This window comes from Poecile atricapillus, chromosome 4 (assembly GCF_030490865.1).
Source record: "Poecile atricapillus isolate bPoeAtr1 chromosome 4, bPoeAtr1.hap1, whole genome shotgun sequence".
NCBI classification, from domain to species: domain Eukaryota; kingdom Metazoa; phylum Chordata; class Aves; order Passeriformes; family Paridae; genus Poecile; species Poecile atricapillus.
Window position 1 is genome coordinate 68,425,838 of NC_081252.1, and position 21,981 is coordinate 68,447,818.

The window sequence follows — 21,981 nt, forward strand, 5'->3', positions numbered from 1 at the left end:
ATCAAACGGGAGTAGATAAGTATTTATTATTGTGTAGTACACTGTAACTGTTCTTCACCACATTAGAACAATGAAAAATTACTACAGGATCTAAAAAGAATTTTATTTTAGAAGAAAATACAACTAAAAATTGCATTGCATGTTTTGCCAAAAGTTGTCACAAACCAGTTCTAGCCAGAAAATTCCAAAGCATTAGCTCCCCTAAAGAAAACCTTTACTATAGTAGTTGAGATAGAATTAAAAATAAATACACCAAACCTTTCTAAAAATTTACCACAAGTTTTAGGAAGGTTAAAAAAACCAATTTGTCCAAAGGAGACAAATTTTAACGTAAAAACACCTGAAGTAGACTTCATTAATCTTGCAGTTTTGAACCAAATGCATTTTGAAAACTGTGAAAAAAGTGTACTTACAGTTGCATTTACTACCCAATATTACTTGCCACTGAAAAAAAAAGTATCCATCTTTTAAAATTTGTTTTGGATTTGCTTCTTTTTTTTTCTGATGGATAAAATTTGTGGACTTTAATGTCACAGCCTATTTTCATGAACCGAAACAAGTATTTACTGCCTTCTTATCAAGACAATAGGTAATTCCAACTTGTACATTTAAGAACTGTAGAATGGAAAGCAATTTCTTCCCTTTAAATGCCACGAGTTACTGCAGAAAGCAGGCTTACAAAATGGATGGACTTGCTTTCTTTTCTTCCCTGGGAAAAGCTTTTGCAACCGACCCTTTTCTGTGGACAAGGCTAGAAGATTCTGTAAGAGGATTCCTCCCCATGAGTCCCTATTCTTAAAATCACAGGCTTTTTTTTCCCCACTGCTCCAGAAATTTAATGTTGTCAGTTCCACTCCTGCTGCTGGAGATGGGTGAAGCAATGAGATACATTTTAGTAAAATAAAATTCTTCTAAGATCTAATTCTGTCTGACGAGAGACTACACATATCACTGTGCTGGGACCACAGATCCACTAGAAAATAGCTTCTCCTCTGCACACAAACAGGGAGGAAGACTGGTGCCTAAAATGGTAGGAACTAGTGAATATACCAGCAATATTTAATAAATACAAAAAGGCAGCCCCCAAACCAGAGGCTTTTCTGTGTCCTGGAAAGCTCCAAAGGGAATGGTTCCTCTGTAGCAAAATAGGACTCAACAATTCAGAACTTCCTCAGTTTAGGTCTTTGCTCACCAATGAAATGATGTCTCTCCCTATCTTTCAGGTGGGCCAGAGTTGTGTACCTGGCATCTACGTAGCTTGGGAGCAAAGAACCAAACACAATCACACAATCTCAAATAGCACAGCACTTTGGTGCAGAGTTCCTTATTTATACTGCTTTTTCACCTGGTCTAGCACTACTTTAATTTCCCATATGTTTTTTAATCCGGTTGCCTTTTTTTGTCAGCATCCCACCTCTATCCTCTGCATCCTTGCACCACACTTTCAGGATCTGGATCCTCTGGCTTACATAATATTCACTGCGGCAGATAAACACACTATGATCTGTTTCCTCCTCACTGTGGCCAATGATTCTGCCCTTATTCCCATATGTAGTTGTGACAACAGCAATTGCCTGAAGCTTCACCAAGAGAATCATGAAAATTTCTGATCATGCAAATTCTGAGAAAGTTCAAGGAAGGTAAGATCAAACCTGGGATGTCACCACAAAATATTACAGGCAATGAATCAAACTGCAGTGTTAACAAAATGCTATCTGCTACACCTCCAAAGAAATCAGTGTTTCCCAGATCTGACCAGACAACAACTAACTCTAATCCAGAGGCTACATCATTTTGCCTAGACCCTGACAAGTCTGCTATCTTTGTCTATCACAGCACTGAAATAAAACCTGCCCATCCAAGTGGGTGCATTCAAATGCCAGAAGTACATTTGGTGCACTGGAATGGTTCTAGGAAGTGGCAGTGACACTGGTGATATGTGAGGCTTTGCCAACACTATGAAGGCCCAGCTGTATGTACACAGGGCAGAATAATTCTAGAGCAGTATTTGGTCACATCTTCTGTTGTTTACAGAAGCAGCAACACATTGCACTCATAATGTACCTCTCTAATGTGGACAGGTAATGTGTACAAATAGCTGATTTCTTTCACCCAGTACATTCAGCTTCACATCTTGTATCATTAGGTAAAGGTCTGAAGGGTAAAGTTCTCAAATCCTGACTCCATGGCACTACAAAACTTTACTTATGGATATACACCATTCACTAAGAACTGCACATATCCACATCTGAACATAACTGACTATAATGTGATCCTAGCCATACTGTGCTAATCCTGATCTACTTCACACACCATAACCATTTACATGCAACTACATTAATAATTCTATCAATGTATTACCTTGAGGCAAAACACACACACACACAGAGGGAACTGGCAGATGTATGCCAGGAACACTCAAACGAGGCCTGAGACTTCAATCATTAGACACTCTTCAAACAAATCCAAATACTTGCTATGAAGTGGCCTTTCGGGCCTGGTTCGGACATTACTTGGAAGTATTTCCCTGTGCTAGAGCTTTACCATGCTCCTGCCAAAATGCATTACCATCATTCTCAGGGTTCTTAATTCCTTTTTCATTTCTTTTGCTACATCTACATCAAAAATCTCTCAGAAAGTGTTTAGTCTGTTACAGGTAAAAGGTCTGGAATTTGAGTTGTAAGTTTCTGTAGACAGTGTACCTTACCCATTCCACTTGAAGACAGAAAGATAAAACACTTCCCTGTCTAACAAACCAATTCCTTCCTGTTCACTTTCCAAAACTTCTGTGTAGAGAGGTTTGCAGTAGGTATCTCTTGCAATTTTTTTCTTTCCTTCCAGCACAGTACTAGCTTTGTGCATTACTTCACTGTCTTATCAAATTTAGTTCTTTGGACAAATTCTGTACATACTTCTCATGGGAAAATCTAGTTCTGACTGTAGAAATAAGTAGTATTAAGAAACTGTAGTTGCTCTCCTTACTTGAAGAGTTTCTGAAGACTCAGCTATCACTACCATTTTGAGCCAGGCTTTCACCTGATGAATAGATTATTGCACATGCACTTTCAGCTACATGTTTTATGACTGGAACTTGTTTTTTGCACTACTGATGAATTTCAGTCACATTCCACATTTAATCCCAGCATTTGTTTCTAGTTTGTTCAGGAGTGCTACTATAAACCAGCTTCTGATAGTCTGCATTTTGCACTCACAGAAAAATCCCAACAGTAATTTCATTCTGAAGTATTTGATTGAAAGTTGTTGGCAACCACTCCATACAGGGAAATGATCCATATTCACATCTTTCACCCTGCACTATTCTACAAGTTCATACTTTGGCTTAAATTCCTCTGGCTTTATTATCAGACTAGAATCTAGGCATTCTTTACTACAGAGGTAACTCCCCAATTTAGATGTTTGAGTGCCAGTGCAGTCAGGATCTTTGCTCCAATGGGATCTCACCAAGGCTGGCAAGTTCCACAATTGATTTATCTGGTATGTGATCTTGGGAACCTCAGCTCCAGAGACTAACCCATGCCACAGCAGGAACATTTACACTTCTGTTTATTAGAATGAATAAATATAAGTGAAATGGATCCCAAACACTAGGACAGAAGGCTGCATTACTGCATGTTCTTTCTAATGTTTCTTTTGTTCTTTAATCAGTAGCTTTTCAAAATATTTCAAATTACATTTAAATCACATTTCTGTGATCTTCCCAAACCTCAGCCTTTTCTCTTAAAGATATTTTTGTCACAGAATATCTCATCTTCTGCTCCTTTGTGTATCTCGTTTATTTCTTGTGTCAGAACTCAGAGAACAGAACAGAACTCACTCCTATTATGTTCTTTGACTTTGGCAAAAAAAACATGGAATTCTGATCTTAGCTCTCAAGGCCAAATACGTTTGAAGATGATTTGTGTACCCTGAGTTTGGCTCAGCTGGTAGGAGCATGGTGCTAATAACCCAAACACTGTGAGTTCAGTCCCTATACAGGCCATTCATTTCAGTGTTGGACTCAATGGTCCTTGGGGTCCCTTCCAACTCAGAATATCCTTTGATTCTGTATAAAACATATTTTTAATGTGTATTTTAGCATGGATGTGAGATGCTAATATTTTAGTATTTTGTATAAGGCACAAGCCAAAGAGATTTCACACAGACAGTTAAATCATCACCTCTGTCAGCCAACATAACAAGATATCCCTGTGCTCCTCCAAAGAGACACAGAAAACCAACAGCAACCTTCAGACAGCAGTGGGAAAATGGTAAAGCATCTATGAAAATCAAGTTCAATAGCATATCATGCTGCAGTTTTCCAGTCATTTGCCACCTATGTATTCTTACCCCTAAAAGGAATATGAGATAGTTCCAATTTGTGCTGGAGAGCTGAATACTGAAGTTCAAAATAAGATCAAATTGCTATCTTGCATCAAGATAAAAGTAGGACAAGTTAGAAGGATGGGAACAAAACTAGAAACACCTCTTGAGCAATCCTTGCAATTCAAACCATGCTTTAAGTCTCTTATATACTTTACTAGTTTCACAGTAAGTCATATATGAGAACCTGCATTAGTGGTGCCCCAGGACAAAGTCATTTTGCCCAATGTATGAAAACTCTGAAGCACATTAGGTTAGTATATCTCTTTGTCATACTCACTAAGTACAATTTGATTGCTGTGTAACATTCAAATACATTTTCAAACATCTGCTTTCCACACGTATCTCATCACACTATGGTACCGTAAGAACAACTTCCATACAATGGTATTATTTCTTGACATTTGCAAGGATACAAATCTTGCTTTTGGTTCAACCATGAGTCACAGGTGTTTGTTTATTGCACACAATACACATTTTAAAAAATTTGGCTTATGTTATAATCTACTGTATGCTTTGGACAGAATTTGCTTAATTAATGTACCAAAGAGTCAATAGATTATCTGATGCTAAAGTTTAGAGTGGCTTGTCAGGAAGGTTAAGACACAGTTCACCATGCACAACTTATCATCACAAGGTATTAATATATATTAGTATATATTCCTCTTCACCATGAACTTCGAGTATTTCTGTAGCTTGCTATTCAACCAAAAGGGCAGCAGAATAAAGTAGGGTCTACATTTTTCTTCCACATATTCCAAAAACTTCTTTTCCTGCTGATGCTAGAAAATATAAATTAACTATTATAGGTGTTGCCGAACTTGATAAAAACATTAAAAATAACACCTGATGTATCATTTTAGTAATTTCTGTCAGTAAAATGACAGGAAAAAGGCAAATATATTTATACAACTACCTCAAATGACTACAGGTCATAGAGAAGCTAATTTGAAGGTGCAATAAAGGGAGAAAATTTAGGTAGTTTCTCTATTTTCCTTCAAAAATGTTCTCAGAATCAAAACTTTCCAAGTAAGCATTAACTGTATAAAATAGCTGACCATTCAAACTACATGAATTTACAACCAGCAGTGTGACAATTGGCACATGAACAAGGCTGTCCTTACCAGCCCTCTTTCTCCCAAGTTCTCTGTAATTATGCACCAAAGGAAATTTGGACTTCACATGTCAAGCTCTGATGAGAAATTATTTTCTCTCTTCACTTCACCACCTGAGCACTTATCCTGGTGCCATGTTCCATCTCCACTTCTCACTTACACCACCAAGATCCCAGTACATCTTTGGTGAAGACATTTCTCAAACCTACAGCCTAACTGTTGGAAAGTGATGTTCCCTAGAAACGTGGGACTTCCTGATCCACTTAGATCCACTTGAGATGGGGCTCAGAGCAACCTGGTCCAGTGAAAGGCGTCCATGCCCATGCCAGGGGCATGGAACTAGATGATCTTTAAGGTCTTTTCCAAACCAAACCATTCTCTGACTCTATGATCTCCATTCTTTCTTCATCCCAAGGCTGGATTTGAGATTTATACCAGATCTGTCACATATACTGAACCATAAGGCCATTTCAGTTCTCTCTGTAGTAAAGTAATGGAAGAGCTCAAAGAGTATAGCCACAAACACAGTACTGAAGATGATGCAGTCATCATCTATGGCATTATTATTAGTCCCACCCAAGCAGTTCTTTACTCGTGCCTGATTACTGACTTAGGAAATCTGTTGTTTTCAGCAAAACCACTTAGTGGATGTTTCTCATTGTGCAGCACACTACTCCCGAAGAGAGGTTTAATTTTTTCTCCCAGAAAAGGCCCGGTCCTTTACCTTGCTCTATTGTGCAATTTTCATGCATTAAACCATCTTCTGGGCTTAAAACCTAAGAAATGTCGTGTAGTTATATATGCAGAATGACCAGCAGTGACCAAATTGCTGCAAGAATTCTGTTTGTATCTTCTACTCATCACATGCCAGACACTTGATAGAGGAATTTGAGCAGAGCAGGTGAACATTTATGCACATGGAGCCCCAATGCACCCAATAGGCTTTGATCGACCACAAGGGAACACATTTATCAGGCTGGAGAAACAAGACCTCGCTTGGGAAATGTATTGATATTGGTGGAACAAAAAGCAAGCTCAGTGCAAAAGTGAGAGGTGAAAGGGCCACAAACAACAGGACACTGAAAAACAACATTTTTGCCTTTCCTTTGCTATTAAATTAGTGTAGTGTTTTGGACACAAACTCACCCGTATGTGTATATTCACCACTCAAATACTAGAGAGCCATCCATCAACAGTCCTTTTTGCTTCCAGTCTAAACCCAAGCAGGGTTGGTTTTGCTGTAATATCCAGTCTATTGCAGCATAGGCAGTAATTTAACTGCAATAATCTCACATGCAAAACTACCAATGGCTTCAGAAAAGGCATGTAGCCCTACAGACAGTAAACCATATTTTTTACTCTTACTAGCCATTTGTTGGATTCATACAGAAATAAAAATACAATTTTTTTTCCATCTTCTAAACTACTTTAGATCTAGACCCTTAAAGTATAATGACCTAGTTTCTTCTGACATTTTCAAATATTTGATAAAGTAGTAGGTTTTACTGTACTTTTAATACCTGGATTTTTCCAAGCATGTATGGGGGTGGATAGTACTATAACCTTCACAAGAGCTAGTCATAGTCTCCAGTAATATTTAGAGCATTTATATTCACATACTGAAAAATCCTGTCAGATTTTCTGATGGGTGCAGACTAGACAAAAATCCCTGTATGATTGAATATATAGGATATAGATAGTTACTGAAGCAACCAAAAATTGCATATACTCTAAGTACTGAGCCCTGAGTAGCCGTGCAAAACAGTGGTTTAATTCAATTACTTCATCCAACACTCAAATAATCCACAGTCATATTCACCACACTGTGAAACTGAGGAGTTTATTAACGCTGATGTGCTGCATTTCCCAACTGAAACTCCCACAGCAAACAAGCAAATAATAGCTTCAGCAGTAAGTTTACAGATATTCTACTAACAAACAAACATTTTGTTAAAGAACCAATTTATTCTTGCAGCTGAAGCCACACTTTCATGTGTAAGGAATTTTAGCAACCTTATACATATATATATACACATATATAGGTCCACTTAAGTCACAAGCAAGGGCTCTTTGCAAAATCTATTACAAACTTCACTGCCACCCTAGTCTTTACCTTCCTTGGATGTATGCAAAGGCTGAAAGCCAAACATACCTTCTTTTTTTTTTTTTTAAAGCAGATATATTTAGATTACTCAGTGTGGGGTGCACTAGCTCCTAAATTTAAGAATCATTATAAACCAAATTTAATGCAAATACCAATAAGGAAATATTCATGCACACAAAATACACGAGCAGTGACTGACATCAGCCTCTTGCCTGTCTTATGCCTATTCGCAAGAAGCCCATTTTCTCTGAAATCTGTTTAAATATGATGTTTACTGTCTCTGTAATTCTACTAGTGTTTACTCCTCCTTTCAGCCGACATATTTAAAAAAAAAAAAAACCAAGCCAAAACCAAAAGGCAACTATAAATACGTTCAAGAAGTATGGCAAATTCCCTTCCCCAGAGCGGTAAAGCCACAGCAGATGAGCTGTAACTATGGCCTTGGGAATACAAGTTCCCCAGGCTCTTTTACCACACAAATATCAATTCAAGTTACAAGAGCCCTGTCCTCTTACACTTAATGAATATTGAGCCAAAGAGCCCGCACGCCTTCGCTGGAATGTTTTCTTTCCATTTTCCTAACAAGGCTCTCCTCCCATACCGGTCCAGGATGGACTGCAGAAGGGTCTAAGTCGAAGGATCATCACACCAGTGTTTGGTGGAGGAATAAATCAAACATGGCTTCCCCCTCCATACATTTCCAGAGTTACATTCACTCCTGCTGCCGTACAATCTCAGTCCTACCCGGCGGGAAGGGGCAGGAGCAGCCTCCACCTCCCCACACCCTCACCGCCACGGGGGGGACATTTGCAGCCTCACTACCCCTTAAGGGGGCGGTTTAAAGCCTGGGGAGGGTTTTTTTCCCCCTTCCCATGGGTCGTGTCCCCCCGCTCCGGTTTTCTTTCTGATTTGCACTGATTGATCCCTCATTCCCTGGGGAGGGAGGTGGGACGGGTGGGCACCTCTCCATTACCCCTTTATGCTGCCCCCGACCTCCCGCAGCGGCGAGGAGGAGAAGGAGGCGGTCGGGGGGAAAGGATGAAGCTGCAACAGCCGGGACTCCGGCTCGGCATCGCTCCTTTCCGCTCCTCCGCCACCCAAGAGTCAGGCCCAGCCAGCGGCACAAATCCTGCGGCAGCCTCCGGGGGGGGGACGAGGGTCAGGCGTGGGGACCAGCGGCCCCGCAGCGAGGGCCAGGTAGCGGGAGGAGGAGGGGGAGCGAACAAAAAAGCCCTCCTCCGGGGGAAGGGGGAAACGGGAGCTGCCCGGGCAGATGGAGACGGTAAGTTTGAGGGGAGCGGAGCCTCGGCGGATGGGGAGCCCCCGGGGGAAGCGCCGGGGCGGGAGTGGGGCGCGGATACCCCGCCTCGGAACCCCCCGTCCCCCACGCCGCCTCCGCTGCGCTTTTGCCGGCTAGGGCCCGAGGTCCCGGCCCGGGAGGGGACTCCCGGTACCCGCGGCGAGGCGCGGGGCCGGACGGCAGCATCCCCGCGGGCGGGCGAGCCTCGCCGCCGCCGCTCCCGCCGCTCCCGCCTCCCGCCCGGGGCCTGCGGGAACGTGCCCCGGGTGCCTCCTCCCTTCCCGCGGGGGAGAGCCAGCCGCGCTCCCGGCCTACCGACCTGTGCCCTAGCGCATCCTTTTCCCCGGGGAGCCGGGCGAGGCGGCGGCGGTATCTCGGTGCCGGGGAGCGGCGGGAGCCGAGGCGACACAGCGGCAACAGCGGCGGCGGCGGCTCCGGCGGGTCCTGCGCGGCGGCCCCGCCCCCTCCTCCGGCCAGAACCAGCGCGAAAAATCGGCGCCGCTGATTGGCCGGCGCCGCCGCGCGGCCCCCGGAGCGGCCGTTTCAAATCCCCCCGCGCGGAGCCGCCCGCACGCGCGGCCGCCGGGAGCGGCGCCCGCCGGGAGCCGGGCCGGGAGCGCGGCCGGGACTGCCCGGCGGAGAGGGGAGCCCGGGCCCGCTGCCAGGGGAGGGAAGGCAGGGGGCGAGGTGGGGCCAGGCCCTCTCGGGAGAGCCTGGCTCACCGCCCCCAGGTGGGCGACAGCGCGTCCAGGGTCCGCCCACCCCGGTGGGAAACGCTTTTTTAAAAACATCTTTATGTTGTTGTTATTATTTATCTCCCCTGGGGTACGGGGATGCTGGCCGTGAGCCGCCCCCGGGCGTGCAAGAGCGCGTTAAGCCCACCCCCCCTCCCCGAAAGGCAATATAAGGGGTCGGAGAAAAACGTTTAGTTTTAGATATCTTTATATTATTATTTATCTTCTGGCCGGCTGAAAAGTGCTGTCCTCACCGCTGGCCTCAGCCACCGTACACGTGCGCTTTCTGAAAATCCTGATTTAAGCCAAATGTTTTGACTTTCCGTACAACTGCACACAATTTGGAGGCTGTCGAATGGTTGTAAGAACTGAAGTGTGCCTGGCTGCGAATTATCCGGGCTGTCTCTTCTGGAAGTATGGCCTGGGTTATATTTTATTTTTTTTAAGCTTGCATCAAAATAAGTACATGTGCTTGCAATTTGCCAATTGAAAACACAGGTTTTTTTTCTTTTTTCTTTTTTAGGTCAAATCGTTAAACAGCCGTCATGTTACAATAGGAACAAATATTCTCATGAACCGTTGCACCAGATAATGAAATGCAGGTAATGGCCAGCTTTTTCAAGCTTTCAATGGTTTAATAAAGGATTTATGGAGCACTGAGAACCTGTGTTTGTGTCCAAGGCAGAGAACAGAGTTCCTCGGTGCTATGGATACTGTATTAACCTGGTAGCTAAGGACCTGTCGCAACTCCTGCCAAAGGTAAACAGATGATAATTGAGGGAGGGGAACACACCAGCATCATACTTCGTGGATAATGGTGAAATTAGGCCATCTGTTGCAGAAAGGCTCAGATTGTTTATTTTTTTACGTGATCCTTAATTTACTTTCATGTGTTAAAATTTGTTGATGTGTTTAGTTGAGTATTTAATGGTGGCTGCATGGCAGTTAGCAGTTGAACAGTGCAAATTTAGTGCTAAGTACTTAGTAATGAAAATCTTAATCATTAGCTGATTAAAACTTTAAGCTGAAGGTGGCTGGAGGAGATCTGTCTGCATTGATAAAGGTACCTTAACTTGTTTTACAGCCTTTCTGTGGGAAAAAAAAATACACTATCTTTAAGGTGTTAGACAAACAAGATTTAGTTTCCGAATGTCAGTGTTTACAGCGTTAAAGAGAAAGATAAAGTGCCACTGCATTTTAAAATAGCTAATTTGGATTAGAATCGAGACAGTTTTATACAGCTTCCTTTCTAAAGTTCAGTTAAATGCAGACACAGAAAAACTGAAGGTCCTTTCTAATTAAAAATAGAGACACTAGTATTAATACAAATAAATAGAAGTACAAGTATGTGAATCCTGTTGTTTATGTAAGGCAGTATACAGGCTTGCTTTTCCATAGTTGAACAATAAATCCAACGTACTGGAAGTACAGAGCATGCCATGCCACGTATGCAGGGGTGTTTTCAACTTGAATAAGAAACATTAATTATCAATAATTTGTGTGATACAATTACTTTCTCTGTGCTCTCTTGGGAATAAATTCTTTGTACAGGCCCAATGATAAAAATTCATCTTTATGTATGACTTACAAAAGAGAAAACACTAATTACTTATCACTAATGCATAATATCCTACAGATAACACATTTCCTGTGTTTGCCTTCTGTGTCAGTTCTTTAAGATGTAAGTGGAAGGATTTTGTTATCACGGTCAAGGTGACAAATCTTCCTTAGTGCTTACAATTCCTGTAGATCATTGGCCTTGTTGTGAGACCAAGATTAGCAGCTGCATAATTACCTCCTGATAAACCCACCATACAGATTTCCAGGAAAGTTTATGCTGGGAGTTACATCTTTAACTGCAATACTACTATTTTATATTTTAGATAAACACTGGTGCAAACTTGTCCAATGTTTTGTTCCTTTAAATAAAAATTGTGCTTGCAGGTTTTTTAATTTTCAAAACAATTGGCTGTTTTCTTGAGCTCTTACTGTGGTAATAAAGATACCTCATTTTTCCACTGCAGTACATAAAGAGGCTGGCCCTTTGCAAGGGGGTATAGTTATATGACACTTCAGAGAACTGAGTTCAAAAAAACTTTAACTTCTCAAGGTGTAAATGCATATGCAGGGCAGAATAAGCTTGTGCTGACAAATCACAAGCATGCTGCATTACACTTGAGCGATAGCTTTGAAGCAGTTGAAGGAAACATCCTCTAATGTTTCTTGTAGTCACAACTTCCCAAGTTCCCTGAACCTCTTAGAGATTTTGTTCATTTTGTTTCTTTGTTATTTTATATTAACTAGTATTTTTTAGCAGTTTTGGTTTCTGTGGCATATCCAAGAATTATCAAAGATGCACAACTAGAGCAAATAAAAGTATTCATTTATTAGTGACTCCTGTTTCATTTGGTGTCTAGTATGTTATTGCTTCTTACTGTCAACTTTTACGGATATATTGTGTTAAACAATACCACAACTAATATCCCTCTTTCAGCTTCAAGGCATTCAAATAAATGTAGTGGTAGCATGCTGTCCTAGAAATATTTAAATATTTTGGAGATTGTCAATTAGTTATTAGGCCAAAAGATAATTTGCAATTCAAGCACTTTTTCCAAGATCACTTACTCAGCAATAACAGAAGTCAGTGCCCCTGGCTTTAGGCATGTGCTGGAATTCTGAAGGTGAAGGAAGTTTTGTTTTGTTGCCACCACAGGGACAGGGAGTGCAGGACAAGCCAAGGCCTTGTGCTGCACTTGGTGTAGTTCCACTGTGTTAGACGGAGGTCAGGAACAAGCAGAGTGTATGACATTACTCTGTGAACAGCTCTCCCTCCTTGGAGAGCTTGGTCAGTGCTACTGACAAGGGGATGGGGCACATTTTGGGGTTCTTGTTGCTATTGGAGCAGTGGGGACCAGCAGTCCCTGTGCTGAAGCTTTGCCATTCCTCTGGCAAAGCCAATTAGCAAGGACAGTGCAGTTCCATGAGTACATTTAATCTCATTGTAGATCTCTGTGGCAGGAGCCTTGTGTCTACATTTCTCTCCTGTATGGATGCTAAGGATTGATTGCTTTCTAAATTCATTTTTTGTACCTATTTTTGGTTTAGGATTTTATATAATAATCTATCTAGTATGTATTTTCTTGCATGCAGATTATCTTGGTGGCAATGTTAACTCAAAGTAGTGCTAAACTGAAGTTATATGAATGCAGTCCAGATGTTAATCAGATATTCCCAAATTACAAGAGCAGCACAGCATGTTTGCAGTGTTTATTGTGCTGAGATGTTGAATGAAATAAAAACTGTATTAGGCCATATAGAACCTACAGACATAGTTTTTTCTTGTTTCGCAGACTTTTCCCCGTATTAGGGGTGAACACTGAAGACATTACAGTTAAAACCATGAATACACCGGTAATGTTAATAAAGTTAATGCTGCCCATTGTCCTGTTTTGATGTAGCACTGATGCAGATACCAATGCTCATTGTTATCCCCTACTATCACCATGACACTTTCATGCTGGCAGCCCATGTATTTCTTTAGATTAACAGAGAGCAATTGTCATTTTCAACCTTTCTGAACCTATCCTTAGCTATGTTAAGTATAGCTAGATATGGGCACTGATCTTCAGTGTGTCAGTCTGTGTATCATCACAACTGTTAATAAAAATCTTTATCAGCATGTATGTGTTTGTCTTTGACCATCAGCAGATTGCATGCTATTTAACATGGACATAGGAAGCTGCTGATCTAGAATTAAGAAATAATGAAATAAGAAATTTAAAATCAGTGTTTCAATGTATTTTATATCAATTGCAGCACATTCATTGTGAAATGATAGCAGTAAATGTGTTCTAGAGAACATGGCCTTTGCTAATGAATTTGAATGAAAATTTAAATATTTGCTAATGAATTTGAATGAAAATTCATTGAAAATGGTTACTTGAAAAATTTGACATGTATTAGAATAACTTTTAAATTACCTTGAAAATGAGAAGGTACAGGCTTTTTAGACTTTGTGTAACCCCATATAAAAATGGAGTAATGGTTTTTCTAATAGAAAGTTGATTCCTTGGGAAAAAGAAAATAATCTACTTTGAATTACTTAGAATTAGTCTCTGTCCAAATGAGGGACATCTAAGTGCAGCTACAGTTTATGGCTTAAATACTGATCAGAGTAAAATATGATTACCTGATGAAAAAACACAATTAAATGTGAATCTTCTTCCTACTATGAGTTACACCAGCCTGTTTACCAGGTGTGTTATCAAACAGGGAAAAGACTGGAGTAAATGTCACTTTTGTTGCAAATACCTATTTATGTTTGTGCCATTTGTACTGAGCAGAAGGAAGGAAAGTGTAATTGAGGGAGCAAAAAGAAGAGGAAAGTTGAACACATGAGGGAGTGGAATACATCTTCAGGGCAAGACAGAGGCCACGAGAAAGGAAAATTGAGGAGCATGTCCCTGCTGTTTTCCAGTGTTGGGATGATAAAAACCAGCTGTATACCAGTTTGCAGCAGCTAACGTGCTTCAGCTTGGTATAAGTAACTTCAGTGAATCAATAAATTTATCTATAGAAGTTATATGTCTCTAATTATCTGTGACTTAATTTAAACATTGCTGACATTCAGAATAAAATAAATTTATGTAGAAACACACAGCTTGAGGATTCAAAACATATTAACTCTGCTATCCAATGATAGCATAGTGTTACTGTGTTTCTAAATATAAACTTAATCTCACTTAGAAGTATAAATTTCAAAAAACATCTATAATCAGACAACGTTTAGCACAACAGAGCAAAAATATAGCTTTTTCAATATGTTTGGTGTGTGTTTCTAGATCTTACAGTGTTAAGCTTTAGCCTTAACAAGCCAAGTCTTAGCTTTTGAGCAGCTGTAATGTAGGTTTGAATGTTAAATTCTTCTGCATTTCAAATTGCTGACTTATGTTTAATCTTCATGTAATTACTGGTCAGCAATAATCAAAATGTGGTAAGTTATATAGCAATGGAAGTCTTGAAGAGGGTTTTTTTTTTTTTTTTCATTTTGGCAGAGAAATGACTATTGATATTTCCACCCTCTGTTGGGGCCAAAGAATAAAGTTTGTTAAGGGTTGAATAGGCCAGATAGATAATGCTACTACTGTTTTCAGCAGATGCTAGTGCAGTGTTTTATTTTGCACATGTATTAATCTTTGCTGCCTCAGTACAGAGTGGTGGGGGTAACTATGTTGGTCCTAAAGGTTAATTTCATTCTTTTTTAAGGCATGCCATTATTCTGTTAACAGTAATTGCTCTTTTTTGAATGATTAATTTGATCACATGAACTGTTTCTAATTATGTTGGTGACTGGCAATTTCCTGTACTGAGAAATTGTAGTTGTGATCATATCCTATTTACTCAATGTATATGCCTTGAGAAAAATGCTCAATGACAGGCATTTTCAGAAATTGCCACTAATTTCAAGAACTGTTTGGAGACTTTATATAAGATGCTTAGCACTTGTTTTACATTGGTGTTGAGTATGTGCAATGTACTTGACAAATGAGGGCTGAAACAACTGGATGTGAGGCGCAGGATGAGCAGGTTTGCAAATGCAGGCCTATCTGCTAAATTATCACCTGTGCTGTCACTGCTGTGAAAACGGAAAGGAGTGGGACGTGTTTCTTGCGCATTTTACAGCGTTCTTACACTCGAGCTGGAGATGCTCACTGCTGTAAGCTCAGTTTGCTCGCTTCAGTTACTGTTAATGAGCCAGAGCGTGCGCGGTGCCAGCCGCTGCCGCACTGAGAGGCTCCTGCTTGGTGAGCCAGCCCTGGCAGGGAGCGAGGGCTGCTGGGCTGCCTGCAGCAGTCACACTGCGCTCCACTGCCAGCAGCTCAGCCCTACACACAGCGCTGACCCCGCCGAGGTGCTTCTGCCTCCAGTGCCAAATCTTCGTCCAGTTTACAAATAGCAGAAAAACATCGGGCTGTCTCAGCTGCATGTACAGCAGCTGAATTAAACTGTGATTCAGATGAAGACTGTAACCAGCAGAGAAGAAAGGTGGTGGGTTTGGCCAGGGGTGTAGGACAGTGCCTGCATGAAGATTCACCCACTCTCTGCTGTCTCACACTGAATGGTTGTAGTACCACTGTGCTAAGAATAGCATCATTCCCATGGACACAAGCCACTGGAGTTGAACATTCCTCCTTTTGCAATTGCTACAGCAACTGGGCATGTAGTATTTGTGAAGGGTTGACATTATGTGCATCTTCTCGGTCTGAGCTGGTTCTTCAAAGCTGTTTGCACTGGTTCCACAGAATGTGATAGGCATTTAAATGGCATTCAGAATCAAGGGGCCTGTGATTCAAAGCCCCATCTTCTGTCTCAGCCCAGAAGTGCTTCAGAGGGCCCAGAAGAGGTAATTTTACCTCTTAGTAAAAGTGCACCACTGATAACATCACCAAGAGCTGCAGTACCAGGATCCTGAAACTAAGCATTCTCTCTGGCAATCTGGCATTCAAAGCCTTCAAAGGAACGCATTCAAGGCCTTTAAAGTGCAACCAAGTGCTTTGCCACAACATACCACTTTAAATGCACATTCTACATGTGTTCCTTACTTCACCTACACTTGTAAAACTGTTACATTTGCCTTTTATTTGGAATGACTCTGACAAATAGATGTACTTATCAATAAGTAGTCTCTGCAGCCCCAAACATGTGTGCTCTAATACAGCTGTAATGCCCAGTGCTGGTGGGGACTCTGGTCTAGTCCATTGTAGGTCTGCAGGAGCAAGGAACTGCAAGCCTTTTTTATGTGCTCCCTGATTTGCCTGTAACTGTCCTCAAGGATTTTTACAGGCAGGCAGCCTGTAGGCCTGATATGGATATATCCCTCACAGTAAATTAAAGAACTTCATCAGATGTTCACTGGCTCATTAGAGTGGGACCTGTGATCCCTGCCCATTACACACAGGCTGCCTCTCCAGCTGCATATTGCCCTTCCTGAGTACCTCTGCTACCTCTAAGCCTGGGGCATTTGTCTGTCTGTGAATCAGCTCAGGCATTCCTACAGTTCTCAGCCAGATGTGCAAAGGTAAACCAGCTCCCTTCATGAGTGGATCACGAGTTCTGCTTTAGTGTTTTGAGCCAGAGAGCCTCTGCTGCCCAGCTATGACCCAGTCTGCCTTCATCTACCTGGTGCCATCCTAATAAATTATGGCATGTGTGCTCAGAATTTATCACTTTGCTGACTGAACGAACAGCAAAGAGAAATCTGAAGGATGCTTTGGAGATGCTTTTTACAATGCAATATAAACATAGCGAGTTGCTCCTCCGCACCCACAGCCCTCCTCAGAAGTCTGTGGATATGTGCACACTGGGATAGTCGCTGGGCCTAGCTGATTCAGGAAAGAACATAAAGAAGTCATTGATTCAATGGGAAACATTTACCCAAGAGTTATGTTCGAACAGCTTAGGTCTCAGAACGGAATTCCACTTTGATAATTGTCAATATTCATTAAAAAACTTATTTTGGCTTCTGAGAATTAATTTCTAGGTTGGCTTAAATAACCAGTTATCATATTCTTTCATTTTCTTTTCATGGCATTAATTAATTATATGTTAAGTCTTGAATAATTTTAAAAATTTAATTTATGACCTAACTATACTGGCCCTTTAAAACGTCCAAAGGGCAGACACTTGCAAGCCTTACACGTTCATACCAGCAGAGGAGCCCTCAGCATGTGAGTGTCCTGTAAGCAATATTTAAATATAAATGTTAAATAATGATGTGTTCTGAAGGTAGGAGCTGTGGTTTTTGCAAACCTTTTGCACACTTGTGTGTGCCAGGCAGACAAGCACTCTGGATTTTGAAAGATGACCCCCTTTTGAACTGTAAGCATCCCATCTCACTATGATTCCTGGGGAGAAAATCTTGTTCCAAGTGCTTGGATTTATGTAGGCCCTGTGGAGTTCACTGGTGGGTTTATTTGGCAGGTGGGCCTTATTAACCTGCCAGCAAGGGACTGTTTGACCTGCTTAGGTTTGTAGAGCTTGTAAATAAAGATTCTGTCAGGGAAGAGAGATTCTCTTGTGCTTCAGACTATTTATATCTCTAACTGTGGCTGTTAAAGCTTATAAAGAAACAGAAGGTCTGGGATGTGAGACAGAAAACCCTGAGGGAGTTTTACGTGTTGTATTTGGATTGCTGTGTTAATATCCTAAAATAAACACAGCATGCCAGAAAATGGGGAATATTTTTATTGTAATTATTATGAACTCAAAGACATAAATTATTGGTTATTGAATGGAGCATGGCTGAGCTTGGCTGTAGAGGACAATAAAATAACCTCTTAATTTAACACTAGCAGCTATTGGCAATCAATGGGAACCAGACATTTAATCAGTTTCATTTCCCTCTTTTTTTTGCTATCTTTTTTTGCATTGTTTTCAAGTTTAATAATTACTAGAATTTACATTTTTTTACAGCTCAGGTTAATAATGAATACAATAAGTTTCAATAAATTGTAATAATAATAAAACTATGATAAACTCTCCATCAACAGGATAATTTTAATTAGACAGAAATATATTGAAAGGTCTGTTGTATTACAGAATGAAAAAACCTCCCTTTAAGAAGTCTTTTTGTCTGTCTAGTGTAGGTCTGATTATAGGGTCCTTTCTAACTCTGCAATATGTAATTTTAATAGGTGTACCTTATTCAGTGAAAAGACTGTGTTATTTTATTTATATTCCTTATAATGTAAGAAAATATTTTCCTTTACTCAGAAGCTACCAGTTTGGACTAGCTGAACAATCTTTTTGGGAAAGGTTTCCTTCTGTTTCAGCAGACCTACTCAGACACCCAAGTGCTACTGCAGATCAAATAACACCAAGTTCAGCGTCTACCAGAGTTGAGATTTTGAGTCTGTATTCCTTGTTCATTTGAAAGTCAGTTTTGGAATATTTCTGCTTTCTGTCCTGAATGGCCTCAACAAATGTTTTTCGACCTTAGTCAGGTTGGACTAATCTGGTATTTAGGCATTTTGTTTTAAAATATTTTATATTAACAGTCACCAGTTCATAGGGAATCTGTTGAACTTACAGTTGCAACAATACTGCAAAAGTATTTCACTCTAGAGCTACTGCAGTAGCCCAGGAGAACTTGCTATTAAGGAAGGACCAGTAAGGTATTACTGCTGATGCACACTGAGTGGAGAAAGGCTTCCAAATTTTTCAAGGCACCAAAACTTTACATGTGGAAGCCACCTGGGAGAAACATGAAGACAGGCTTTTTCTTCTTTTGTTACCCCTCCTTTCTAGTGGACATCACTTTTGTGAGCTGGATGCCCTGGCTCCCAGCACTGCTGTGAAGTGGGACTGGCAAATTACCGTGCACCTGTTCCAGGGGGATTAGCCACTGGTGACAGCCCATACCCAGAATTTCCTCCACACATGGTATTACCCTTCAACAAGTGAGTCAGAACCATTTGACTTGGAGCTTTTTATAGCTGTTGTTGAGGGTAATGATAATCATCCCAATAAAGTAGTTCTTAACCTCATACTGAATAGTTTGCCATTGGTTGAAGAAGATACCAAGCTCTCCTTCACTCCCATCCCTATCAGCTTTACCAGCACTGGCAAAACACTGTTAAGCTTTTACAATAATCTGTCATTACAGTGGGAAGTCAGTGCTGTCTGGTGGATGAGATACCAGTCTGAGGCCAGAATTGACTCCCCTAATTAATTCACCATTGGGAAATCTAAGACTATATTATTTCCTCTGTTGTTTTGATCTTCCTGATAAATATATTCATTTGAGAATTCAATAAACAGCTCATGCTGAAAATCAAGTACGCCAGGATTGGTTTGCAGAACTAAGCTTTAAGTTTTCTACTCCAAAGAATCAAATATTATCTGTATTGTATTCCTACATGTTGATATGCTAATTGATTACAGAAATAATATTAATGTTTTTTTCTCTTTTGTCTGCTGCTTACAAGCCTTTGTGTCATTCTAGTAGAACACAGTTTTTCATATAAATACTTTTATTTTCTTACTTTGAAAATTGTCCATGTATAGTTCAGGGAATAAATGTCCCAAATATAATTCCACCCAAGTCTCTCTTTTTTCTTTTTATCACTTTATCTTCTCTTTTTTATCTCCTCCTTTTCCCTTTTTTTTTTTTTTTTTTCTTTTTTCCCCTTCCTTTCTGCAAGTACATAAAAAGAATGAGGCACTTCCTGCTATCCCTAAGCACAAATTTAGTTCCTGGTATATCCACTCCAACGTATTCAAGAAGAAAGGAATAATCTTTCTGAGGCTGTAGTGCTTTTTCAGTGGCTGCAGTAGCTATAGCTCAGACTGTAGCTCCATACTGGAGGAATTGTGTAATGTTTGATCTTTGGAAGTAATAAGGAACAGGCCCATTCATAGGTGAGAATAATATGCATTGTGCAGTACAGTGAAGCAGACAAATGTTCCTGCATAGAGAAGACCACCACGTGCTAGAATAAAACAATTCATACCAGCCACAAAATTCACTGAATATTTTTTTTTTTTTTTCTAAAATAAACCCCTGCATTTCCTGGCTAAGATAAAGTAAGACTGATGAGGTACCACTTGTAAAAGGTGGATTTTATGAAAGAAGAGGATGTTAAGTGCTCTAGAGGTGAAGGATTTGCAGGAGAAGCATGATAAGATAAAGATTTGTCTAAAATAGGACTGGGAAATGGCTAAGTGGGAACTGTGAGCTGAGTGTGTGGGAGGAAAGGAGGTAAGCATTCATTTCACCAAACATTAAGAACAGAAAAAAGGCACGGGTGGAGGGCAGATTTCTTTTTGTTAATCTGCTTTAAACTGACCTGTTGATTTCAGTTCCTGCAGAGCATTAAGGCTGTGTTCAGTGGGCTTTTAATGTACATTTATCAACCAGTTTGCTGTGAATAGTTTCTATCTGCTCTTTCTTCCAATTACTCCCTTTACCTCACCAAAAAAATCCAAGAAGTGACAACCAGCCTGATTCACCTTTCAATTTAAGAAGATTCTACTTGATTTAGATCCAGCTGCTTTGCTTTAAAGATATCAGCTGTTAATTTTGAGCAGCACACTGTAGGGCTGCTCTAGCTTTTACCTGTGAGTAGTCAGGTCCAATGTGCCCTCACACCCTTACAAGCCTTCTCCTGGCTCCCATGGCAGCAGATGTGAGGACAGAATAGCACAGAGTAGGTTACACTGTCGGTGTGGGAGGGAAACAGCTGCCTAGTAAAGCAGCCTTTTGTGGACTATATCGAGTTCTGGCCCTGTTTTGCCATAAATTAACTGGTTTAATAAACATTTCCTGCAGCCTTTAGTAAACAGACTGTTTCATGCTTGAACTTACTACCATGCTCTTATCTTTGCTATAAAATGCATATAATCACGAGAGATTTCCGAGTGACAGAGTGGATTTGTGAAAACATCCACATAATGTTTTTCCACTTGCTTTCAGCTCTGTTCATGGATTTGCTGGCTGAGACAATGTTTGGAGTAAAGTCACATGATCAATCTGCATTTTCTTGCATTCTTCCTGAGCTTTTGCACCATTCTATTTCATGCCAGGTGTTCTGTTGATCTATAGATCCAGGCTCCTTCTTTTAAGGGTAATAAATCAAAATTATACAGTGTTTAGGATTTCAGTCAGAGAGATTATGTCAGAATTAGAACATTCCTGAGTGAAGGTCATATAAATCAATCCTTCAGTTATTCCATTTTCAGTTTCATTGTAATGAACAGTCCCCTGCTTGCAGTGAGAAAGCTTATGGTGCTAGAATACTGATAAGATGATACTGCATTGAGAGTATATTTTCGACTATTGGATGAAATCTGCAATGCGATATATGACATATATGCAAAGGTCTGAGTTGAAAAGCCTTGAAATTGCCAAATTATGGCATTCTAGGGATGAGGTTGGTTTGCAAGATTATTGAATCCTCTTTACAGCAGAAAAAATTTTCATGTGCAAAGTAGTAACAGAGGACTTGCAGTAGAAATGTAAGAGAAAAGCACGCCACTCTTTCAAGCTATCATGTTAAACAGGTTAATGGTACACTGTTGTGCATGTTTAACATGGGGGTGTGATTTTTACCTGGGTAGTAATGCACAACAACTAACATCACTTTTCCTAGTTAAAATACTTGACAAGTGGTGGTGCTTGTAATAACATAATGTATCTAAGTAGTCATTTTAATTACTTGCAAAATTTGTTATACTGAGAAGGAACTTGGCATTGGGGTCAGACTGATGGGATTTGGTGTATGCTGCCAATGACTCAGGTTATTGTCTAAATTCCTTGATCAAACATACACCCTATATGTACTTCCTAAT

General features: G+C 40.5%; 1 protein-coding gene across 1 annotated transcript in view; it reads right to left on the reverse strand.

Annotated features, from left to right (window-relative positions):
* The window catches only part of NSD2 (nuclear receptor binding SET domain protein 2), a 97,665-nt gene that overhangs the window by 63,827 nt on the left and 11,857 nt on the right, over window positions 1–21,981 (reverse strand). The gene's annotated exons all lie outside the window — the stretch shown is intronic.